We start from the raw sequence: 23,225 nt of genomic DNA on the forward strand, positions 1-23,225 counted from the left end.
AAGGAAGGAGAAAAGGAGGGAGGAAGGGAACCACATATTTTACTAATTAACCTATTTGTAGTGTTTCACGCATGCATGCTTATTCATGTCTGACCCTTTTTGACCCCACAGATTGCAGCCCACCAGGCTCCTCTGTTCATGGGATATCCCAGGCAAGAATACTGGAGTGGGTTACCATTTCCTCCTCCAGGGGATCTTCCCGACCCAGGGATCAAACCCATATCTCCTGTGTCTCCTTGGTGGATGGATTCTTTACCACTGAGCCACCTGGGAAGCCCCATTTGTAGTGTTAGGTGGAAGTTAGTAGTAGAAGTGACCGTGAAAACTCAAGATGTGTAAGAAACGAATGAATAAGGAACAGATTTCAAGGACTTCAGGCAGGTTTCTGTTCTCAGATTGTTCAACACAGAATTTTATGACACCATGTACTCAATCAGCCAATCCCAGGTCATCTCAGACTTTAGTCCTTAAGAGTTATTTATTTCAAAACGTTAAGTATGGACTTTTGGTCTAGGCAGCTTCAATGCGTCCAGGTGCCAGGTATAAAAAGTGGGCCAAAAACTAAAGGAAATGATGCTTGCCTGTCTTCCTGAAAGCCACATTTGTCTTTGAAATAAAAATAAGGTGAGAATGAAAGGGCTGACTCGCCTCAGACTCCCTTAAAGAGGGCCAGAAGAATTGGTTGAGCAGAGTGCACCAATAAGAGATTCATTTGATTTGACAAATTTTCCATTTTAAAGATAAGCATGACATTACTTTGCCAACAAAGGTCCATCTAGTCAAAGCTATGGTTTTTCTAGTGGTCATGTAAGGATGTGAGAGTTGGAGTATAAAGAAAGCTGAGCACTGAAGAATTGATGCTTTTGAACTGTGGTGTTGGAGAAGACTCTTGAGAGTCCCTTGGACTGCAAGGAGATCCAACCAGTCCATCCTAAAGGAAATCAGTCCTAAATATTCATTGGAAGGACTGATGCTAAAGCTGCAACTCCAGTACTTTGGCCACCTGATGCAAAGAACTGACTCATTGGAAAAGCCCCTGATGCTGGGAAAGATTGAAGGCGAGAGAAGAAGGGGAAGACAGAGGATAAGATTGTTGGATGGCATCACTGACTCAATGGACATGAATTTGAGTAAACTCTGGGAGTTGGTGATGGACAGGGGGGCCTGGCGTGCTGTAGTTCATGGGGTCACAAAGAGTTGGACACAACTGAGTGACTGAACTGAAGGAGAAAGGCCATCTAATGCTCATTCACATTGGTCAGTGTGTAAGTTACTTTGATCATCATCGTAACTGTAGTATTATAGAGAAGTTCACTGTTAACATGTTTGATTCTCACAATTTCAGTCTCCCTTTGACTCTCATTTGACCCATTTGACAGATGAGAGAAGTGCGAGATAGCCTTCGGTCATACAGCCAGTGAATGCCAAGTGGCTTCCAACTCAGGTCTTCCGATTCCAAGTCTAGACTGCTGCCATCACACCAGATAATCAGCTAATTTACACTCCCACATGTGTGGGAGTGGCCATCTTGCTTGGGGATTGGAGGAGGAGGAAAGAGAAGGGTTTGGAAGTGTCAGAGGCAGGTGGGCAGTGGGAGACACAACCTGATAAATGGTTTCTGCTTACTGCACAGGGTCTGGATGTTCGATAACTGGCCTGGCTATCAGGGCCTGCTCCAGTTCCTCTGAAACTGGAAAAAATGCATCTGGGGAGAGGGGTGCTCTGAGGAACTCCAATTCTTCATGTCTCAGTGCAGAAAGAATTCAGAAAGATGCAAAGTGATAGACTGTGTGTGTGTGTGTTAGTCACTCAGTCATGTCTGACTCTTTGCGACCCCATAGACTGGAGCCCACCAGGCTCCCCAGTCCTTGGGATTCTCCAGGCAAGAGTACTGGAGTGGGTTGCCATTTCCTTATCCATACAACTACCTGTGTGTATGTGTGTGCGTGTGTTTGTGTGTTAGTCGCTCAGTCGTGTCCGACTCCCTGCGACCCTGTGAACTGCAGCCCACCAGGCTCCCCTATCCATGGGATTCTCCAGGCAAGAATACTGGAATGGGTTGCCATTTCCTACTCCAAAGTGATAGATTAGAAGTGATTTATTAGACTAGGATGCTTATGAGACTTACAAGCAGGTGGGCAAGAGAATGCCATGTCCCGAGCACTTAGTGAGGAAAAGTAGGGTGAGGGAGAAGACCACCTTCTTCTTCCTTCTTGCGTAGACATCATGCTTCCATCATCAGTTCCTTCTCCATGTCAGGCCAGGGTGTTTTCTTGTCCCTACATGGTCAAGTCAGGACTGTCATGGCATGATCAAAATGAGCAAAAAAGTGGTAACATATGCTAAAAATGATAAATCATATCAGGTTTTAGTATCATGTCAACTTTCCCTTATATTTTTGTTTTGTTTTGTGTGCAGAGGAGTGTGTCCTAGGAATCATTAACTTACTGGGCTCACTGGACAGGAAATAGGTCTCATGCTACCATTATTTTATTATTTGGAGGCATGTCTCATGCTTCTGTTGCATGGTTTTGTTGCTAAGCAAGCCTGCTTTCTTGATTGATTTGTAACCCACAGGAGTCTCCCTTACATTTTTCGTTCCTTGCAATCTCTTTGTGGGATGAATTATTCAGTCACCTGCTTTGTCCCTTTACTCTGTCCCTATCACCTCCGGAAATTCTAGTTGCTTTACCTTGGCCACTTCTTCCTGATTCTCTTGTCTCAGGACTGGAGGCACCAATGCCTTACCCTTCCTCCCCTCACCTCCCCTGTTAGCCTTGGAAACATGTCATTTCTTTTGCCTGGACTCTGAAAGAATCATAAAGGTGATACCTTGTGAGTAGAAACATAAGGCCACCATGTTCTTGAACAGGTAAGGTTCCATGGAACAAGTCGAAACCATCTTCCATCCATGAGCATAATCTGTACATTGCTATCAGAGGCCCCCTTCCCAGGTAGTACTTTTATTTTTCTCATGCCTTCTTAGAAACACACTTAAAGGTTGGAGAGGGTCCCTCACGTCCATTCCAGCCCAGCCTCTCCAGCTTCAGGAGACCCTCCCGGTGGGAGCTATTTCCCTCTATACCTCCCGTAGGTCCATCTGTTCTCCTGCCCCAGGGGCATCTTCTTTGTGACCTCATGTCCCAAGTCTTTATTTGTGCCCTGGATTGGGAACCCACAGACTGAAAGAGAATGAAGAGAAACCTTGTACAATCGAAATGTGAAAGACTCTTTCTATGTACATATAACAATATTATAGGGAGAATAAAAGTTATCCACTGTTTTTTCTCCAACATGTTCAAATTTCCTGTTCACCTACTTCTTCCCTTTATGGTATAAACGATGTTCTATCGGTATTAGAAATGTTCAGTTTCCAAGTTCACATGTAATAATAGTAAGGTTTTAAAACCAGAAGTCTTGACTGTCAGATCTATTATAAGGAACAAGTTAAACATTTTCATGTTCATTTTCACTTTGGGAGCCACGTGGTGGAGAGACCAGGAAGCTCACTGTTTCACTTATTCTTATCATCTTTTTCTTAGTAATATTCTGGGCAGAGGAAGGTTTAAGAGGATGTGTAGGCGGATTGTGTATTTCCAAGGTAGATTGAGGCTACTTTTATATTGCACAGAAGGAGAGATCTTCTTACAAAATCTAGGGTAGGCTATTTGTTTCCTAGCTGGTCTTTGAGTAGATAGGGTTTTTTCCTAGCCCTTTGAAGAAAATTCCAGGACCTCATTAAAAACTGTAGACCAAGTAGTGGTGACCAGGTGGCTGAAGGGTGTGTAAACTTCTCTCCAATGACTGAGCAACTGGAATGCCAGGGTGTGGGTTAGGTGTCTCCCCCCTCATTCAGGGGCAGGGACATCTGTAACAAAGACCAATCAAAGAAAGGGTTGCTTGGCAGATTATAGTAGCTTGCAGCCCCTCTCAGCCCATCTTTGGCTTTCTCCCACATCTGGGGTGGACTGGAGGATTGCTGGAGCAAAAGAGGAATGACCTAACCTTTAATGGTCTGTGAAGGCTTCCTGAAGTGGTGTGAGGACCCTCCCCCACTGTAATATGTAGCTGAGAGAGCAAGTGTGCTTGTACTCTGTTCCTTTGGGTCGCTTTGGGTCTTGGCTGCTGAAACATCCTCCTTGCAGGCATCTGCTTTTTATTTGCATCTGATCTACTGGGTCAGCTCCACCCACATCTCTTGGACCCTTATGAATTCAGAGTCAGCATCCCCTGGATCTAATGGGAGACTAGCCTGTTTCGAAATCATCACTGATCCTACTGAGGAAATGTCAGAAGAAAGGGAGAAGGGGAAGATTCATGGGTAATTTATTAGTTTGCAATACTATGTATATCGATGGTAACTCTATCCTGACATGTCTCCCTCACATCCCCACCCCTCACTCTTACAATGGAGGAAGGAATTGAATATAATTCATTCATGAGTATGTAAGATAACTCCTCCTCCCCCCTCTCTTTGCTATATAACAAATGTTACCAGTTACTTTCCAGTACTTAGAAAAAATAGAACAGGGACTATGAGAATTGTTATGAAAATATTACAAACGTAGAGTTCTTATGTGTATAGGAATTATGTGAAGGCAATATTTGATTTTAAAAATATGTTAGTAAATATTATGTCATATTATTTATTAAAATATAATTCATTGGGTTTTAAAATTTTAAATCAACCCCTTAAATAATTCTACTTATGGAGAGAGATTTGGGAGGAAAGTACGTTGCCGAATTTTTATCTATAAAAAGAGCCCTGAAATTCTGATTGACCTAATCAGTCAATTAACTGGTTAGAAACTGAAGCAAGGGACTTCCCTGGTGGTCCAGTAGTTAAGACTCTGCACTTCCAGTATTTCCACTTCAGGGGACACCAGTTCAATCCCTGGTAGGGGAACTAAGATCCCATCAAACAAAACAAAAGAAAAAAGAAACTAAAGCGCAAATTTTGCATCTTAAATTAGGCTAAGTCTTCTGTAAATCATGTGACTAGCAGCCAATTAAAAATGATTCAAAATCTGATTAGTTTAGGCCACCTGTCTTGAGCTCTCTCCTTGATTCTACCAGTTGTCCATTTATTTATTTGATCAGCCCTGATTGAGACTCGGCTGTGAGGAAGGTGCTAGAGGCACAAGTATGAATAAGATGTCCTGAGTCTCTGTGTCTTGGAGCTTATTTCTGTGGCATAAACAGACCTCTGTGAGCCCACTTCCATCGCCTTGCCCTGGGCTGCAGTATGGGCTGCCATGGGGAGGCCAATGGGGACTGGGGTTGTCTGCAGAGACCCCCCCAGAAGAGGTGATGGGGCCTGAACTGAGTCGTAAAGGATTAAATGGGTGCTCACCAGGGGAGGGAGAAGAGGTTGTTCCAGGCAAGGGGAGCAGTGTGGGTACACAGATAAGATGGAGGCTAAGGACCATGCGAAATATAAAATGCAAGGCAGGGGACACGACTGAGCGACCAAGCACACACAGAACAGCACAGGGTGTGTGAGTGAGATGAGTGGGAAGGAGAGGGATGTCAAGATTTGGTAGGAATCCCAAGCTTAGGACAGTCAGAACTCTGGGGAGTTTTAAGTGATGATCTGGCCAGATTCCTGAACCTGGCTGCCGGCATGGGTTCATCAGTCTTGGACCAGTTAGGCTCAGCTGGCAGCCGACCTGGCCCAAGCCCAGGATACCCCAGACACAGGCCAGGGCTGGAGAGAGGCGGGAGCTGCAGCAGGACTAACCTCCTTCTGACCTTGGCATGATGTGTGTGCCTCTCAGGAGGTTTCCATCTTCCAGCAAGTTTCCCCATCTATGTGATAGCAGTCTTAGCGCTTAGGGACACTGGCTCATCAGTCATGGGGGTCTATTTCAGTGCTCTTCAACCAGAGCATCCACATGGTGCTTGCAAATTCCTCGGAGCTCCGTGGGTGTGAAGACCCTCAGGCCCTCCAGCACTGCAGAGTGTTCTCGGATGTCCAGGAATCCTGCTGCTGCTGCTGCTAAGTCGCTTCAGTTGTGTCCGACTCTGTGCGACCCCATAGACAGCAGCCCACCAGGCTCCCCCATCCCTGGGATTCTCCAGGCAAGAACACTGGAGTGGGTTACCATTCCCTTCTCCAATGCACGAAAGTGAAAGTGAAGTTGCTCAGTCATGTCCGACTCTTAAGGACCCCATGGACTGCAGCCTACCAGGCTCCTCCGTCCATGGGATTTTCCAGGCAAGAGTACTGGAGTGCTACAGAGCTGTAATCCCTGCTTCTTCATGCCCACTTCTCCACAAGGGGGCCTCACTGATGAGGCCTGGACGACCTCAAATCAGACACAGACCAGATAGGAAGGAAGGAGGTGTCCTTAAGGAAAATGACTCATGAGAAGTTGTCCTTCTGTTATTTACAAACTCTTGCTTTTATTACATATGGAAGTGAAAATGAATGTAAAATATTTGTATCTAATTTGAACACGAAACCTTATTAGTTTGTACAATGTCTTTTTTTTTCTTTTACTGGATACTGTTTAAAAGGAGTTTCATAACTCTTCTGAGATTCATTCTGTAATTCTGAGAAAGTGACATTTATAGACTACTCACGTAAACAGAGTGTGGAGCTGCTCTCAGCCCACTCGTGGTTTTTGTGGAGGTTCTGGGCAGACAGAATTAGGCACCTGAAACAAGGCCGTGTGTTGCCAGTTCAGCGGGGCAGGTGATAAGAATGTAGGGTTTCTGTTCTCAGCGTGCCTTCCCAGGAGGGCCTGGCCACATCTCACCTGCGCACCTGGAGCGGGTTCCACCCCCCAACCTTCCCAGCCAGACTCTTACACCCAGCCCATGCTCCTCCACGCTGCACTGTCCTCCCCCTTCATCATATGAGTTGAATGAGTAACTCAATGAGGGAGGTTGATGGGGAAGAACTTTCAGGAAGTCGTTTTGTGGTGGGCACACATCAGGCCCCAAGGTTTAGGTCTCAGCTTTTTGGAGAAGGGAGCTGTGAGGCTAAAATGGGCTGGATGCACATGGGGTGCTGTGGGCCCCTGTGGGGGTGTTGTGGGCCCAGAGGGCAGGGGCCTCACACAGCCCCCTGGACATGCCCCACACAGTATGATATATGGGGGTGCAGCCTTGTGGGCCTCTAGCACAGGAGTAGCAGTGAGATGCCCCATCACCTTGAAGGCAGGACATCTGAGGGGAGTGGAAGAACAAGGAATGGAGACTGCCAGATTCACGAGACAGCTGTGCTGGGGACCAGAAGCCCTGCATCAGCTGTGGGGAGTGAGCTGGAGAGGGCCGCTCTGTTCCCACTCATGGATCTCATTCTTACCCACTGGCTCATGACATCCGAAGAAACACGTGGCTCCTGGTGCTCACCGCCTTCAGGACTAGCACTGGTTGAGGTTCGGGAGCACTCTGTCTCTCTGAGGTATGGAGGCCTGGTCTCTCAGTTATGTCCTATTCTCCAAACGTGACCTCTCTTTTCACCCCATGTCTTGACGTGTGTGGTTCTCTGGGCTTTGAGGGCCTCCTGTTTCCTCTTCTTCTGAGGTAGAGCTTCCACGCATTGTTCAAAACCCTGGTCAGATTGTGTTGCCTCACTGGACACTTAATTAGCATCTCTGGCCAGAGTTGCTTGCTCCCCCCACCTGTGGTCTCATAGCCTCATCACGATGTTTCTGCGCTGTGCAGTGTTAATCTGTTTATTCGGCTGTCTCTTCAGTGTGACTCAGTTTTCAAGGATAACAGTCCTCTCTTAAAATTTGTTTATCCCATCTTCATGTCACAATATCTGGTTTTGAAAGCAAAAAAAAAGTAAAAGCATTCAAAATGTTAATAACAGATCACCCACAATCTTTTTCTAAAAGGCAGTGAGTACCTGGATACACAAAATGTGGTGGATACATGCAATGGAATATTATTCATCCATGGAAAGGAATAAAATTCTGATACATACCTACAACATGAATGAACCTTAAAAACATTACGATAAGTGAAATAAACCAGACACAGAAGAATAAATATGTGATTCCATTTACATGAGATGTCTACAACAGGCTCATTCAGTGACAGCAAGTAGATTTGATGTTGTTAGGGGTTGGAGGTGAGAAGGAGGAAACGATACAGAATTTATGTTTGAGATGATGATAAGTTCTGGAAATAGTGGGGGATATACTTAATGCCGAGCTTCCCTGATGGCTTAGTGGTAAAGAACCCGCCTGCCAATGCAGGACACATGGGTTCAATCCCTGGATTGGGAAGATCTCCTGGAGAAGGAAATGTCAATCTACTCTAGTGTTCTTGCTTGGGAAATCCCATGGACAGAGGCAGAGGAGCCTGGAGGGCTACAACCCCTGGAGGCTAAAAAGAGTCAGAGGTGACTTAGTAACTAAACAATAGCAACAATGTACTTAAAGCCACTGAATTATATATATGAAAGTGGTAAATTTTATGTTATGTATATTTTACCACAATTAAAGGCAATGAGTAGAGAAGAAATAAATGGAAGAATTTGCAGTAAAATTCTCCAAAGACACAAATGCAAAATAGTTCAAAATTATGTAGACCAGTTAAATGTGATACAACTCACTACAGACTCTTAATCAAGAGAAGAAAACCTGTGTTCTTTCTCTTGACACTATTTTTAGGGAAGTCAGTAGGATTCCATCAAAGTCCACATCGTATTCTCTTATTTTTCTGCGATATCAGCAGCAAGTACATTTTCCCAACATTAAATTGAACTATTTCTCTGAGATGTTATTGCAAGTAAGCTGAGATCACTCAAACTTGGGGGTATTGAAATGCCTTAGAAAATTAATTTTCCTTGGTTAATTTTAGTTTTTAAATCTATGTTTTAATATTATATATATCCAAATAATCTTCGAGTGAAAACTAAGTAAACAGTTATGATTGGTGGTTATATTTTTATTTTCCTGGGATTAGAACCCTCTGTTATGCCAGATAAATCTTTTGCTTGGATTTTGTATTTTTAACTCATGCACATTTATGGGAACTCATTAGAGGGGGGAGTGTAAAATTCCCCTTCATGACAGAGTTAGAGAACAAGAGGTGAATTGTGCCGGACGCAAGGAGGCACATCAGAGCTGATGAGAACCGTGGCAGTCTTTTGGATCGCATAGGGGCGAGACGCCCCGAGAAGGTGCCTGGTATATGATCAAACGGCAGTTCTCGGAAAGGTTGCCGAGCAGAAGCAGAGGCTTTGGCAGAACCTAAACGGCAAAGTCACAAACAGTAACAGACTCTAAAAATAACAACTGCAACCCCAGCAAAATGCAAGTCCTTATATGTGGGAAGTATAATGGGAAATGTATCGATTGGTATTTTTGTCCAGATGCGTGAACAGTGATCACAAGTAGAGATGCTCATCCTTTCTCCAAAGGTGCGTGGTATAAAACATCTGTCACCATTAGCAAAGTCTTCTAGTGAGAATGGTAACTCAAGTCAATAGAGTTGTATGAGGAGTTTTCTGACTGCAAGTGGCTGGAATAGAACAAAAATCAACTTTCATGTATTCATTCTCTCGTTCTGCTCATGTTTAATGAGCACCTACAATATGCCAAGCATTATTCTAGGTACTTGGACTATATCACTGAATCAAATCAAGATCAAGTTCTCAGCCCTCATGAAGCTCATGTTGTAGCAGGAAAATGCAGAAAATAAGGTATAGGTACTTTGCAGGTAAGTACATTTTATAATGTGTTAGAAAAGGGGAAAAGTAGAGCAGGAAGAAGAAACTTGAGAGTGCCCAAGGGAGGTGGATGTGGGAGCAGATGGCTGCAGTAGTGTGGTCAGGGCGAGCATTATGGAGACAGAGACATGTGGACAGAGCCTTGGAGCGGGGAGTTAGTATGACTTCCCATGGAGGGGATATGGTGGTGGGAGGGTCTAGGATGGCTCGAGGTGTTTGTCCTAAGCAGTGAATGGAAGGATGGAGTTGCTCTAGGTGGAAAGCATGAAGCAGGCTTGGGGTGAAGATCCGGTGTTCCATTTGGACCTCAAGCTTGACATGCCTAGTAGACTTCCAGGGGGAGATAGTGAACAGATATTGGTACATTCATTTCCTATTCTTGCTATCATGAATTACCACAAATTTAGTAGGTTAAAACAACACATGTGTGGCTTCCCTGATGGCTCAGTGGGTAAAGAATCTGCCTGTAGTGCAGGAGACACAGGAGATGTGGGCTCAATCCCTGGGTCAGGAAGATCCCCTGGAGAAGGAAATGGCAACCCACTCCAGTATTCTTGCCTGGAAAATCCCATGGACAGAGGAGCCTGGTGGGCTACAGTCCTTGGGGTGGCAAAGAATCGGACATGACTGAGCAAAACAACCCATGTTTATTATTGCATAGTTCTGAAGATCAGAAGTCCTAAAATTAAGGTGTATTCCTTGTGGAGAGTCTAGAGGGGACTGTGCTTCCTGGCAGTTCCAGAGGCTGCCTGCATTCCTTGACATGTGGCCCCTTCTTCCATCTGCCGAGTGCTTCATTGTCCAACCTTTGCTTCATTGTCCTCTCTCGGATCCTCATGCCTTCCTTCTTATAAGAAGTATGATTCTTCTTATAAGTCTGGACTTCCCTGGATTGATTATTCAGGATGACCTCCCCTTCTCAAGACCCTGAAGTTAGTCACATCTGCAAGGTTATTTGAGTCTGGAGTTCTGGTAAGAGACCCAGGCTAGAGTAAACCTCTGGCATTTAAAGCCCTTATGGGAGAATTCGGTGACTCACAAAACTTTTTGGTTCAGTCATTAAGTCATGTCCAACTCTTTGTGACTCCACAGACTGCAGCACACCAGGCTTCCTTGTCCTTCACTATCTCCCAGAGTTTGTTAAAACTGATGTCCACTGAGTCAGTGATGCTATCTAACCATCATCTCATCCCCTGCCACCCACCTCTCCTTTTGCTTTCAGTCTTTCCCAGCATCAAGGTCTTTCCCCACTGAGTTAGTTGGCTGTTCACATCAGGTGGCCAAAGTATTGGAGTTTCAGCTTCAGCATTAGTCCTTCCAATGAACATTCAGGGTTGATTTCCTTTAGGATTGACTGATTTGATCTGCTTGCAGATCTCCAGCACCACAGTTTGAAAGCATCAATTCTTTGCTGCTCAGCCACAACTTAGGACATTGGAATGCCCTAAGTGGACTTTAGGTGGAATTGGACACTGGATCCTTGAATTGAAAAGCTGTCTGCATATCTCCTATTCTCTCTTTCCCCTCCTCCCCGCTCCCCCGCCCCAACCTGCCTCAGCCCCACTCTCTTGGCCCTGGGTGTCTCAGACAGGTTCATTCTCTCCCACCTCAGGATTACGTATGGTTGCCAGGAACTCCAGGTTTAAATGATCTTAGTGAGAAAACCCAGAGAAAAGACAGAACTTCTGTCTCATGGGATCCATACTTGAAGCCCCACGGGGCTCTGATAGGGCCAAGTTAGATGGGGCCTTTGGTGTCACCCCTGTGGCTGGGGGCTGTTGGCCCCCAGGGAACCAGAGAGATTCAAAAGAGGGGCAGTTTCTCAAAGCAAAGGGGGAGGGGCTGTTACTAGAAAAGAGGAAGAGAGGCTAGTAAAACAAAAGCTCTAGCTACACTGAAAACCCTGTAGACTTTTATTTTTTAGATTTTCTTTTAGAAAATTTTAAACTTAGCCCAAAGTAGATTCCTCATGTACCCATCACCTGTGGTTTAACAATTACACAGTTTGTTTTCTAGTTTTGGCCACGCCACTCAGCTTTACACAGTCTTAGGCTTCGGAATGGAGAAGCCAATGGCACCCCACTCCAGTACTCTTGCCTGGAAAATCCCATGGACAGCGGAGCCTGGTAGGCTGCAGTCCATGGGGTCGCTAAGAGTCGGATACAACTGAGCGACTTCCCTTTCACTTTTCATTTTCATGCATCGGAGAAGGAAATGGCAACCCATTCCAGTGTTCTTGCCTGGAGAATCCCAGGGACCGGGGAGCCTGGTGGGCTTCCATCTATGGGGTTGCACAGAGTCGGACACGACTGAAGTGACTTAGCAGCAGTAGCAGCAGCAGGCTTCAGAATCTTGGTTCCCCAACCAGGGATTGAACCTGGGCCCTTAGCAGCAAGAGTGTGAAATCCTAACCACTGAACTGCCAGGGAATTCCCAACAGTTGCTAACTCTTAGCCAACTTACTTCTTCTATATGCCTAACTCCTCCTCCACCCCCACCTCAGGACTATATTAAATTCCAGACATCATTTCATTTCCCCTGTAAATAGAACCATATGTCATATTTAGTAACTCTAAAGAATAAGGACTCTTAAAAAAAACAGGGCCACAATACCATTATCGCCCTAAAAAATGTTACCATTGATATCATTAACTGTTCAGTCAGTGTTCAGGTTTCCCCAGTCATCTCATCAATGAGGGTTTGAATCAGGATCCCAATGAGGTTGATCCATTCCATCTGGTTCAGAATTTCCTTGTGAGATACATCCATGGGTTAATTGTCTAAAGCTGTTTGCAAACGACATACTTGGGTTGGTATTCCTCCTAGTCCGTACACCGTGGACGTGACTCAGTCTCTGCCAGGTCAGTTGCTTCTTTCTTGTCACTGTAACACTTTCACTTCTTCAAATTCACTGACTCCAAATACCAAAGCGGCTTTTGTGCAGCAAGTATTCTGGAGTCATTTTGAAAGCGGCAGATGTGGTTTAGGTGAATTTGGCTTTTGAAAAGCCCCAAAGATCTAGATAGGCAACCCAGCTGTGACGCTTCCCTTCCCCTCCCACGATCTCCCACTGGGAGATGAGAACAGAGACCTTTCCTCTGCATCACTCTCTCCACAGAGGCTTCTGTCCCAGGGATCCAAATGCCAGTTTGCTCCAGGGAGAGTCTTCGCTTGAGTGGGTCCACCTGGGCCTGTTAGCACAGACAGACTCGAGCCAAGGACTGAACTTCCCTCCTTGTGGTTTGTGTGTTGCGTTTTTGACCTGACAGTGAATCTCTCAGTTGAGGTTTAAGGTTTGTTCTAGGGGAGGGGGATGGAGAGAAAGGAAGGGGCCCTTGAAAATATGAACCAAGAAGTCCCGAGTGTCTAACCTGCCCTTTTGAAAGGGTTCAGCAAGTCCCACTGTGCTCACAGTGCCCTGGAGAGGGTTTTGGCATAGCTGCTGTGCATCTTTTCACAGAACTGGAATCACATAGACAGGTCTACTCTGTCATTCACCCTGACATCATAAACACTTCTTTACTGTTATTACATATTTTCCTTTAGTTTTTTAAACATTCATAATAGCCAAGAAATTCTTTTTTGGCAGAGCGATAAATCTACCGGGCTGTGAAAGGAACACCTGGAGTCGAGAGGACTGCATCGCAGGCCTGGCTTTGCCCCGAACTAGAAATATGACTGGAGGCCTAGCCCCAAACTTCTCTGGGTTTTCTCCTCCATTACATGGAGACAATAGTTCTTGTTTCACAGGACGGTTACAGAGATGAAATGAAAGAATGATGTTGTAGGGCTCTAAGAGTTAGTCATTCAGTCATGTCCGACTCTTTGCACTCCTATGGGCTGTAGCCCGCCGGACTCCTCTGTCTGTGGGATTCTCCAGATAAGAATACTGGAGTGGGTAGCTATTCCCTTCTCCAGGGGATCTTCCCCACCCAGGGATTGAACCTGCTTCTCCTGCATTGCAAGCAGAATCTTTACCATCTGAGCCACCAGGGAAGCCCCTTCTAGGGCCTTTGTACACTCTAAATTGATGCTCAGAAATAGTGTGCTCATGTCTGTGTTTGGGTTATGTAAGTTCAGTAAGTGATATAGAGGTTCTCATTCTTCCTAATCCTCAAAGAGACTCACTCCTTGAAGCCAGTGCCTGACAGTTAAGGAGAGAGAAGGTACTTGTCGGTCTGTGCTCCTGTGGCTGCACTTTCTGGAAGATGTTCCTGCTCGTCCTCATTCGCTCCCTCCCATGTAGAAGCAGCGGGAAATTCCTAAAGCATAGGAGAAGTGTTAAATCCAAAATGTGGTACATCCTGGAAACACTGTTCCTCTGGTTTCTTTATAAATGGAGCTGAGACTCTCAAATATTTCTGATGAAGATATGTGGAGTCTTCCCATGGACAAAAATAAAATAAAATTATTTTTATATTTTAGAATGAATGTGCTTAGAGTGTGGAAATTTTTCTTACACATTGTAAGAGTCCCAGAGATCTGTGTTGACCTGAATTGAGATATAAGCAGAGGATTTAGCAGCAACCTGAATGACCTTGGAGAGCATTAAAAATAAATCAGAGAAAGACAAATACTGTATGATCTCACTTACATGTGGAATCTAAAAAATAAATGGCAAACTAGTGAATATAGCAGCAAAGAAGTAGACTCACAGATATCGAGAGTAAATTAGTGGTTACCAGTGTGGAGAGGGAAGGGAGGAGGGGCAGGGGTTGAGGAGGGAGGAGTACAAACTTTAGGTATAAAGTAAGCTGCAAAGATATATTGTACAACTTGGGGAATACAGCCACCATTTTATAATGATTTCAGTGCTTCATTATAACTTTTAAAAATTGCAAATCACTATTGTACACCTATAACTTATATAATATTGTATATACAGCAACTATCATTTAATAAAAAACTGTCTTTAAAAAAGAAAATACATGTATTTTATATTAAAATGCATAAGCAGAGGAGAATTATACCTGTAAATATGGTGATTATTTCTACTTCTCTTATCACTGAAGAGGTGAATAATATCATCTCTTATTTCTACAGAATAGTAGATCCCCAGGCACATTTTAGGCTTTATTCATCAGAGACTCACGTATGATCTGACAATACCTCTTATCCATTTGGTTCTATTCCCTTGGCAATTCTCTCTCTTCCTATTCCCAGATATATTTCTCCCTGGAGATTGTTTTCTTCTGGACCAGTTGCTTAATCTTCCCAACCCATATTTGGTAGAGACTGGTAGTGCTCACTCCCATCCATGAGAAAGGAGTGCACTTTCCAGCCTCTCTGGCAGCTGGGCAGGACTGTGATTAATCCTGAAAAATGTGTCACTTATGGGCTGAGGCAGTGAGGTGCTCAGATGTACATACTTCTCCAGGCTTCCCTATCTCACCTCATAAACTGAGAGTCACAAGTCCAGGAAATTGCAGCTACACGATGGTAAAGCCTCCATCCGCTTTGACCTTGAGTCACCACGTGAGGACAGTTTCCTTAGAGAGTTACCAGGCACCCACAGTGGACTCTGTGATTGAGAAATAAATTTAGGTGGCATCAAGCCAAGAGACCTGGGGACTTTTTGTTATTTTGGCACAATCTGTTCTCTCCTGACTGCTGCACATTCTGTCTCTAAAATGGCCTTAACCAATTCTTTGATTGTTAAGTCTTTTCTCTGTGTGGATAGTAAACCCTTAAAATTTTGATGTATCTACATTTTTTAGATTGTACCAAAGTATTTTCCAAACTGTGGCATGCATACCGCTAATGGTATGTGAGATAATTTTATGTGGGATATAGATGGACTTTTAAGTATATTAGATATTTATTTACATTTATAATTTGCTTCTATTTATAGCAAGTGATTCCCATTTTCCATTCATAGTAGTTATATAAATATTTCTTTTAAAATAACCTTGGAGAACATGGAGAGATTGAAAAAGAAAAATCCAGTAGATAAGAGTATAATTGGCATGCAGATATGGCAAAAATCAGAGAGGTGGTATTCAAATGACTGAAGGGTTGGAAACTGTATGGATAAATTACTTGATGGCATGTCTGTTAAAGAAGATCCCCACTGGACAGAGAGACTTTCATTTTTGACACCCAGTGATTAGCATCAGATGGACTTTCCCGATGGGTCAGCGGTAAAGAATCTGCCTGCAGTGCAGGAGACACAGGAGACTCAACTTTTGATCCCCGGGTCAGGAAGATCCCCTGGAGGAGGGGATGGCTACCCACTCCATTATTCTTGCCTGGAAAATCCCATGGACAGAGGAGCCTGGCAGGCTACAGTTCATAGGGTCACAAAGAGTCGCACACAACTGAAGTGACTTAAGCAGACTCATGAATATTTATTTTATTCTGTGTTATAATCCATTACTGTTGTTATTTTGTTGCCCAAATTGTAGCGTATTTGGCTATTGAGCGCTTATTCCAGTTGGCTCTTATGTCCTTTTGACCTGTCCCCATCATTTTTTAAAGCGCCTCCTTATTTCCTGGCACCGTATAATGTTCCAGTCTCATCTTGTGTTCTCTGTCCCCATCCTGGAATCAGCCACCTCTGCTAGGTGCCTTGTTTTTTCAGTATTATTTTAATGTTATGTTTATAACATTCTATTCATATTCTTTGAAAAATGGTATTTACCTTGTGAAATATTTATGTAGGAGATATTGGATATTTTCTTACCATATTTAGTACTCAATTATTCATGAAACACTGACCCGCCAACACGTCTGACTGCAGAAAAGCAAATTCTGTGTTGTTCTATATGGTTGAAAAGAATGGAAGCCACACGATTAAAGGTTTTCACCAAAAGATCTACTATGCTTTCTTATTTCTCCATTTCTTTTTTGCACCTAACCACAGAGTCAATATCTTTTAGATTTTTCCTTGCTTTTAAACTTTGTTCTTGGTAAAAAATTCTTTTCTCTCTCATATAAATTTTCTCTGGCATTCCTCTTCTGCAATTTAGCTCTTCACTGGCCTAAATTCCTCTCACCTCATATTTTATCCTGACACCTCCACCCTTTGCTGAATTCCTGGTATAGCATCTCTGTTTCTCTGACCCTTGCACCAATTTTCTAGTCAATTCAATCAATATATACAGCTCGACACTGAAGTGGACTGGAAAGTTTCTTGGCTGAAACCAGAGGGTCTAAATGCCTCCATCAAATGTAAACCTAACCTTATTTTTTTTTCTTCTGAAAGAGTATGTTTCTTATAGAAATTGATTTCAAAAAGTGGTTCCTTTCAAAATTCACAAGTCTTACTCCTATGAGTCTATTTTTTATTATCACATTTTAAAAAACCTATTCGTTTTTAAACTATTGATGGTTGGTCTTATCTCTCTAACCCAGAGTACAAAATAAAATGTTTTTCACTTTTTAATTTGAAATAATTTTATACTTATTGAACTGTTAGGAACCCAGTATATGCAGTGTTCTTCTATAACCTTCATCCAGTATATAGTTGTATTTCATTATATATTTCATCCATGATCTCCCAACTCAGAATTAGTGAGGTCCCGTGATCCGTGTTGATTGGTGACTGTCTTCGCATTGATTTCCTTTGACTCCCATCAGTTACCTTCAGATTTTCCTGTGGAGGAAGCACCTCTGTGCAGCACTATCATCTGTGTGGTTTAAAGGGAATGACTCATTCTTTGCTCCAGGGCTGAACTCTGATTGGCTATGGCGTGGAGCTTGGCTGAACGGTGCATGTGTTTATGACTCAATCCAGCCAATGAGATGCATGGAGACTTTCACTGAGGCTTATGAGAGAGAAACTTCTGTATTTCATGGTACCGTGTGACCCCGTGGTTGTTATTTGTCAACATGGGAGCAGCCTGCCCAAGTGTAAAAGTGACACATTTACAAGGGAAGAGCCTAGAAAATTTCTGACAGTAGATGCAATTATGCTTGAGGCTAGCCCTACCTCCAGACTTCAGTTTTGTGAATCAGTGACTTCCTTCCCAGTCTTTTTTTTTTTTTTCCTGGCTAACTTTTTTTAAAATTTGAGTTTTCTGTAGCTTGCAAAGATTTCTACTGATACAGACCCTTTTCGGTGCATCCTGTCATGTTGCTTTTACCTGTGTTACTGTTTATTTTAGTTATTTATCAGAGTTAATTACATGTCCATTTTCCTTCAAATAGATTATGATATTCTCAGAACTAGGCATTAAACTCTTTCCTTCCTTTCTGATCTTTATTTGGGCAGAGCACCTATGTTTAGCTATGCTGTCAAGGTCTATTCTATGCCAGGCTCAGATCTGGATCTAGTTCTCCATATGTGTTTGTAGAATTGTGAATTTTGTTTACCATGCCACTTATATCACTGCATCACAAATTATCACAAATTTAGCAGCTAAAACAAGTCATAACTTCTCTGAATCAGAAGCATGAGACAGCTCAACTGGGATCTCTGTTTAGGGTCTTGCCAGACTGCAATCAGGGTGTCAGTGGGCTGTGTTCTCACCTGGAGGATTGACAGGGGCAGAGTCTACTTCTCAGCACATTCACCTTGTTGACAGAATTCCTTTCCTGGGGCTGTATGACTGAGGACTCCAGGGTTTTGCTGACTGTCGATCAAAGGCTGCTCAGTGGGTTTCCTTAACCTGGTCGCTCACTTCCTTAACCCAGAGAGGAGGATCTCTTGCTCGGGTCTGCTGCAACAGTCTTATCTAACACCATATAACCACAGAGGGACACCCCACCCACTTTGCCACATTCTACTGGCTAACAAATCACAGGTCTGATTCACACCCAAGCACTGGGGGTGATTCAAGGGCGTGGACATCAGGAGATGGGAAATCACCGTGGGTCACCTTAGGGTCTGCCCTCCACACTACCTTCAATGTTCATGTTTAAAGTTCAGGAGATCTTGTGGGTTCAGCCGCAGAACCACCACAATAAAGTTATATTGTGATAAAGTGAGTCACAGGAGTTTTTCAGTTTCCCATTGCATATAAAAGCTATGTTTGCAGGACTTCTCTGGTGGCTCAGCGATAAAGAATCTGCCTGCCAGTGTAGGAGACACAGGTATGATTCCTGATCTGGGAAGATCCTACATGCTGTGGAGCAACTAAAGCCCATGCACCATAACTATTGAGCCTGTGCTCTAGCACTCAGGAGCCACAGTTACTGAGCTCATGTGCCCTAGAGCCCCTGTCCTGCAACATGAGAAGCCCCTGCAATGAGAAGCCAGCACACAGCAGCAAAGAGTAGCCCCTGCTCGCCACAACTAGAGAAAAGCTCGCATAACAACGAAGACCCAGCACAGCCAAAAATAAAAATAAATCCCTGGGTTGGGAAGATCCCCTGGAGAAGGGAATGGCTACCCACTCCAGTATTCTTGCCTGGAGAATTCCATGCACAGAGGAGTCTGGCGGGCTACAGTCCATGGGGTCACAAAGAGTTAGGCTCGACTGAGCAACCAACACTCTCACTTTATGTTTACAATACAGTGTATTAAGTGTGAGGTTCCTGGGTCAGGAATTGCCCCACGTGGAGGAAATGGCAACCCTTCCAGTATTCTTGCCAGGAAAATTCCATGGACAGGGGAGCCTGGCGGCCTACAGTTCATGGGGTCACAAAGAGTCAGATACAAATGAGTATCTGAGCATGCATGCATCACACTATTAAGTGTTCAATAGTATTATATATATATATATATATATATATAAACCAGTTTACATGCCTTAATTTTAAAATTACTTTATTGCTTAAAAAATGCTAACCATCATCTGAGCCTTCAATGAGTGTAGTAGTAACATCAAAGATCACTGATCATAGATCATCATTACAAATATAGGAATAATGAATCACTTGAAATATCACAAGAATTACCAAAATGTGACCCAGAGACATGAAGTGAGCAAATTCTTTTGGAAACATGGTATTGATACACTTGCTCAACTCAGAGTTGCCACAAACCTTCAATTTTATAAAACAAAACAAAGAAAAAAACAACACAATGTCTGTGAAGCACAATAAAGTGCTACACAGTGAGATCTGCCTACGTCTTCTTTTAGCTCTGTAAGTGGCTTTTATCTCTCTCAACATATAAACTCCTATAAAATTCAGTTTTTAAAAATTTTAGATATATTTTTTCACCTTAGGAAAGACATGTGTTTACTTGAAATTTCTTTTTATGATCATATGCATTTTCTTTTGGTTGAATCATTTTATAAGTATTCATAATAAAATGATTCTTGAGGACATGTTTAAAATTTCGAATTATTTTTATGTTCTTTTAATGACATTAAAAAAAGCAACAGTTCCTAGAGTTGGTTGCATTGGAAATTTGATGTAAATATTTTTCAAGCAAACCGGGACCTCTTCAATAGCAATATTGAGAAGAGCCACGAACGATGAGGCCCTGTCTCCTACAGATATTGCATTTAAATTCCAAATCTAACAGCTGGACTTCTGCCATTTGTTTTTCGGTAATAGAATGGTGTTAACAAAAAAGCAAACTCCTTTCCCAAATGTAAAAAATAACACTTTTAATAGGGAGCTGTGAAATTTGGCTAGATTTGTCTTTATTTCTACAGAGTGGCTAGATAGAAAGGTCAGATTAGATTTCTCAATATTTACTTGGCTAGTTTATTCCAACAAAATATTCTTCTGTAACATAGTTTAGAGCTATAATTAGGTGAATAAATAAACAGTCATTGACAACTCTGAAAACATTTCCAACCAGTAAATTATTTTCTTGCATATATTTTCTTATTTTTATGTTTGACTTTATATCTTCGAGTATTTCCCCCCATTTTAACTGTAGAGTATATGAATATCATAATTCCTAGCCACAGTTCAATAAGATGTCTTAGCCTTGTCATTTATAAAGTCTTAAAATATAAATTGGTTAACTTACTCCTATCTTTACCTGTGATTTTTTAGGAAATTTTTTTTTATATTTCGTGTGACATTTTATAGGAACCCAATCTTAATTTCCTAAGACACGTGGACATTTTATGGTGCACAATAGTTCATATATAAACAATCCGTCCTTTATATTCTTAGTAATAAACTAGTTTCAAAACGCCATCTTAAAAGATGGCATTCAGATAGATGGGCTTGCAGAAAAATCTCTCCTTAGTTGCTGTTTAAAGTTTAGCCACTAGATGGCATAATGGTTATACGGATCAGCAAAAGTTAACCACAGAGGAGACTTGTTATTTGCACTTAATAGCTTCTATTGAAAAGACAGATGTACCTGTAAATGCTGTTCTTTGAGTTTTCTCCTCTTGCAACATACTATCGTCTTTGAGAACCAATATTAGATGAGTGACTTTTTGTTTTTAACGACTTAATGTTTATTTATCTTCCAATCTATTAAAACCGTTATTGGACTGTTTTGTTAAAATAAAAAGCCAGTCCCTCTTGGGGTAAATTGTTTTCAGAATACAATTGATTCTTAAGTACACTGAGTCTTTCTAAGTGGACATTTGTTTTCAATTTAGAAAAAGGAGTCTGTGTCCAGGCTGTGAACAATTGTTTAAAAAGTTTGTAGGAACTTTTAAAGGGTCCCTGTTTTCAGTTAATAGGGCATAATCACGTTTCTGGAATGAGATATGTCCGAGGAAGCCAATGCTCTGAGCTGAATTTGATCTCTTTTCCATCAGTGTCCAACACAGCTGATGTAGATGATAAGACCTGTCTATCCATAGGGCTTTTCTTTGTGTTGGCCACACATATGGAGCGTCTCCAAACTTGGTGACTTCCCAGTAGATTGCTCTTTGTGTGATAGGATTTGCACCCCAAGCCTGATTCTCTTAATTACACCCAGAGTGTAACAAGTGAGGAAGGCTGCTGTATGAATGACACTGGGATCTCCTGATCTGGCTCTGAAAGAGTGCCCCTTCTCCCACATTTTCTGGATTACATATGTTACAAGTCACAGGGTAATTTTCTATTCCTGTAAATGAAAGCTTGCCGAGTTCCGTTCATTCAAAAAGAAGCTGTTTTGAAAGCAAAAATGTTTAACAGACTTTATGTCTATGAACTTTCAGAAGAGTATTCGTTACTACCTAAAACCTTGCCAGTGAGAAGTTTATTTCTATTATTCAGCTTTTCGGTTTTAAAACATAAGTTGAAACAGGTAACATTCATTCTTTTTAAAGTTAGCCGCCTAAAATTCTTCACAGAGGGCCAGATTTTCCACCACAGCTTATGTTGTAGATAAACTATACTTCAGACTCAGTGACACATGTGCGTACATATAGAGACACACAAAACAAAAGGCTTTGATATGTATTTATATCCTTTAATTTTGTTAAAATACACTTTTCAGAGTTTGCAATTCAACTTTAAGTGAACTTTTTTGTGAGAAGTTGAGTGGCATGTAACAAAAAAAAATTTTTGTTTTCAAAGTCATACTTTAAGTCCACAAAGAATTTTGTTAATGGTGGATCTTCTGGTAAAAGGAAGACTCAATCCATGAATCATTTTACTTTGCTTATATGCAAAACCTTATACTAGGCAGCATAAAGAGTGCATGCATGCTCAGTCATGTCTGATTATTTGCAGTCCCATGGACTGTAGCCTGTTAGGCTTCTCTGTCCATGGAATTTTCCAGGCAGGAATATTGGAGTGGGTTGCCGTTTCTTACTCCAGGGGATCTCAGATGTAAAATAGTAAACAATTGCTCTTATTCCTGCCCCTATGAATTCATAGTCAAGGGCCTCAGCATTTTAAGATAAATTATTGCATGATGTAGGAAAATTTAACTGTGATCACAAATAATATAAAAGACGGGGAAAGACTTTAGGGGCTGAAGGAGTTAGGAAAGGATTTGGGAGAAGGGAAAATTTTCATGTTAATATTTAGCCATCAATATGTTAAAGGTTATATAAGATTTTGTTTTTTGTTTGTTTTTAAAAAGTGTCAGAAATCCCAACCAGAAGAAATGGGATGGACAGAGGCATTAAGAGGAGAGAGCTCTAGGTGAATTTTCAGTTCGGCTCTAATCACAGGTTAGGAGAATGGGAGATGAAACAGAATGTATACATTGAAATCCTACTGGGCAAGGCTTTGAACCCAGGCAATGACTTGGAGTTACAGCCTCTAATAAGTAGGGAGCAGTTGAAAATGTTTGGGTACCACAGTGATATCCTGAAAGTCTTCATGTAAAGAGATGAATCTGGTAATTATATAATAGGTGGAGGGGAAGTGAGAGAAGAGAGATGCAGAGAGAGCCCTGAAATACCTATTTAAGTAGCTTAAATATGAAATGAATGAGTGAGTGAAAGTCTCTCAGTCGTGTCTGACTCTTTGTGACTCCATGGACTGTAGCCCACCAGGCTCTTCTGTCCATGGGTATTGTCCAGACAAGAACACCGGAGTGGGTAGCCATTCCCTTCTCCAGGGTATCTTCCTGACCCAGGGATCAAACCTGGGTCTCCCACATTGCAGGTGAATTCTTTACCATCTGAGCCAGAAATAGAACCTCAGCAAAGGCTTAAGGAGTGCAGGTAGTAATAAGGGATACTTGGGAGGTTTAGTGGGAATCTCGGTAGAGATATAATGTTATACTGTG

General features: G+C 42.4%; 1 protein-coding gene across 3 annotated transcripts in view; it reads left to right on the forward strand.

Annotated features, from left to right (window-relative positions):
* Positions 1–23,225, forward strand: part of PHACTR2 (phosphatase and actin regulator 2) — a 299,218-nt gene that overhangs the window by 20,215 nt on the left and 255,778 nt on the right. The gene's annotated exons all lie outside the window — the stretch shown is intronic.

This window comes from Bos grunniens, chromosome 9 (assembly GCF_055505025.1).
Source record: "Bos grunniens cultivar Pamir isolate PY7600 chromosome 9, Bosgru_T2T1.0, whole genome shotgun sequence".
Taxonomy (NCBI): domain Eukaryota; kingdom Metazoa; phylum Chordata; class Mammalia; order Artiodactyla; family Bovidae; genus Bos; species Bos grunniens.